Source organism: Dioscorea cayenensis, chromosome 4, assembly GCF_009730915.1.
Source record: "Dioscorea cayenensis subsp. rotundata cultivar TDr96_F1 chromosome 4, TDr96_F1_v2_PseudoChromosome.rev07_lg8_w22 25.fasta, whole genome shotgun sequence".
Taxonomy (NCBI): Eukaryota; Viridiplantae; Streptophyta; class Magnoliopsida; order Dioscoreales; family Dioscoreaceae; genus Dioscorea; species Dioscorea cayenensis.
This window is the reverse complement of record NC_052474.1, coordinates 17,200,047-17,203,129: the sequence shown is the minus strand read 5'-3', so window position 1 is coordinate 17,203,129 and position 3,083 is coordinate 17,200,047. Positions and strand designations below refer to the sequence as shown.

At 42.5% G+C, this 3,083-nt stretch overlaps 1 non-coding gene across 1 annotated transcript; it reads right to left on the bottom strand.

The window, feature by feature from the left end:
• Positions 1–2,656: 2,656 nt before the first annotated feature.
• LOC120259683 lies at positions 2,657–2,763 on the bottom strand. Its single transcript, XR_005536240.1, has one exon. It is a non-coding gene; the product is annotated as a small nucleolar RNA R71 (small nucleolar RNA).
• Between the last annotated feature and the right edge of the window lie 320 nt (positions 2,764–3,083).

The following is a 3,083-nucleotide window of genomic DNA, read 5'->3' as shown; positions in this document are numbered from 1 at the left end:
TTATCCGAGTACCGCATCTTTATCAATTGCCTTACCTCCTCTTTTACTCGTGCTTTCTTACTTGTTGTTTTTACTTTGGAGAATTGAATCATTGTCATAGTTGTCATGATAAGTGTTTCAGTAGACATATTTTTATATATGTTTTACATGCATTGAGCATCACTTTTACTATGGTTTATCTCATACTGTGTATTTGGTGTTCTTTTATGCATATAGGTTGTGAATGCCTTGAAGAGTAAAAAGCAAGCAATGATGGGCTATAAAGACATAATGTTGGGAGTTCTTGTTCAATTCAAGGACCAAGACACGAGAGGAGTTCATAAACGTGGAGATGTGTGCCAACTTCCAAGAAGATTCAAGTCAATTCACTAGTTGGAAGGGCACAAAGTCAGCCACATCTTCATGTTCCTTCTCTTTGTGAAGATTGCAAGACCTCTCAAAGATACGTCGATGAAGAAAAGTTTTATAGCCTACCACATGGACGTGTGCCCGGATATGTGGCCTGAAGAGAAGAGTGTTTGGACTGCGTTTTGTGAAAATGTGGCCTGAAGATTGCAGTAAATTACTGTCCACGCGGCCCCGTGAAAATTCCTACAGCCCAAGCGGCCACGTGGAAAATGCACACAGGCGCGTGAGGGCACGTGACAGGCGCGATCTAAGGCATATAAATAGCCATTTTTCCCTATTATTTATCATCTTTTGTGCGGCTTTTGAGGGGTGAGACAGCTAGGGTTTGGAGAGGATGTCTTTGCGGCTTTGGAGGCACTTCGTCACCAACTTTGATCGATTCCTCCTCTGTCATAGCATCAAGGAAGCCACCGGTGAACCTAGCTTCGGAGTGGGTCCTTCAAGACGTCGATGCTCTCCATCAAGGCCATCAGTTCATATATAAGGGGGTTTATTTCTATGGTTTTAATGTACTTTCATTCATTTATGGTGTGTTTTGTATGTTGCTCCATGGAGAGCTAAAACCCCAGAGGGTATTTGGGCTTGTGAACCCTAGGATTCTCATCTTTTATGGATTTTCTTAGTGTTTCTATTTAATCTGAGTTTGATTAAGTTTTAATCTTGTATTCTCATTGCTTGCTTATTTAATTAATCCTTGTGGTTTGTTGGATTTGCATGATTTGTTACTTTGATGTTAGAGAGGTCTCCATTAGAGTTAGAACTTCAAGGTTAAAGAGGGTTGAGAGGGTGAGTCTTGAGATAGTGGAGTATCCACTCTCCCTTCCGATTGAGTGTATTCTATCTCCGTTCCCTAAGCTCTATGCAACCATATTTGGTGTGAGGCATGAGATTGAGAGATTTCTCCATCGGGACCTTGTAGGGGGTTAGGATCCTTCGCCGGGAATTAGGGTTTGATCTATCCTTAGGAATCGGATACACTTCTTGGAATCCCTAGAGTACTTTGTAGTCATATGTGGTGTGAGGTGTTGAGATTGTGCGATTTCTCCACCGGGACCTCATAGGGGACTAGTATCGGTGATCGGGAGGCCGGATCCGATTATATTTGGATTTCCATGACTTAACTTACTCATCATAGAAATACATTGCTTATTTGGTACCTAATACCTGAATCCTAGGGGGAGCATTGCCCGAATACCCCAGTTTTACTGATTGAGATCTCCATTCATTTAACCCTTGCATATTCGTCTCCGGTATTCATTTCTTCGCACATTAGATCACCACACCTTTCCATTTCTTAATAGGTTAGAAAGCAGAGAAGAAGTTAGTACTAGTAGCCCTGTTCCCTGTGGATTCAACTACCCACTCACCGGGGTAATTATTACTTCCACACCCGTGCACTTGCGGTATACACACGTATATTCAGGCGTGCCATATCACTACTGATCTTTCACATAGCTAAGAAGCAGATTAAGTGTTTTTATTCCCTACTCCCTGTGGATTAGATACCCGCTCATCCGGAATTATTACTTCGACAAACCCGTGCACTTGCGGGATATACGCAAGGGGACCTTGTCAAGTTTTTGGCGCAGTTGCCGGGGACTAGGCGTTTAGAGATACTTTGAACTTTGTTTTCTTAGCTATTTCACCATACATTCTATTTCATATCTTCTTATTCTATCATCGTTCTGATTTCTTTTTCTTTCTTTTTTGGGTGCAGCTCAAGGTTATGACCGGAGGGAATCCCTCAATATTTATTGAAAGAGATCCTGAGCTTGAACGTACACTTAGAATAAAAGGGAAAGAGCCTGTACAAGAACAGTCTAATTTAGCTGATTTGGAAGTGGACGGATTTGAAAATATGGCAGAACAGAATGAGCAACAGCGGACATTATCTGATTATGCCAGACCTTTAGTGTTAGGGACACAATAGAGCATTGTGCGTGCCCCGATTATAGCTCAGAACTTTGAGCTGAAGTCGGCATTCATCCACATGTTGCAGCAATCCACACAGTTCAACGGTTTAGGCGATAAGGATCCAAACAGTCATAAAGAGAGTTTTCTCGAGGTGTGTGATATGCTGAAAATAAATGGAGTGACGGATGATGCCATCAAGTTGAGAGCCTTCCCATTTTCCCAAAAGGGGAGAGTGAAGCAGTGGCTACACTCATTACCTAGAGCATCGATTACCACATGGGAGGAGATGGTAGAAGCTTTTCTTACCCGTTACTTCCCTCCCAGAAAATCTGCAAAGCTTAGTAATGAGATCTCATCCTTTGTTCAGTTGGAATTGGAGTCTCTATTTGAGACATGGGAAAGTTTCAAGGAGCTCCTGAGAAAGTGCCCGCAACACAGATTTTCGGAGTGGATGATTGTTCAAACCTTTTATAATGGTTTGAACCCAAGTACAAGGCAAATCTTGGATGTGACAGCAGGAGGTACCTTAGTTAGCAATACCCCCGATGAGGTCCATCAGTTAATTGAAGAAATGGGGTTAAACAGCTACCAATGGAATGCTAGGGAGAAGAAAAAAGTGGCCGGTCTCCATGAAATAGATGCGGTAACTTCATTGGCGGTTCAAGTGGAAAATTTGAGTAAGAAGTTAGATCTTCTAACTTCAAATAGAGTGGCGGCCATGACTAATTGCACCGGGTGTGGTGGAGGACATGCTCCCTCCG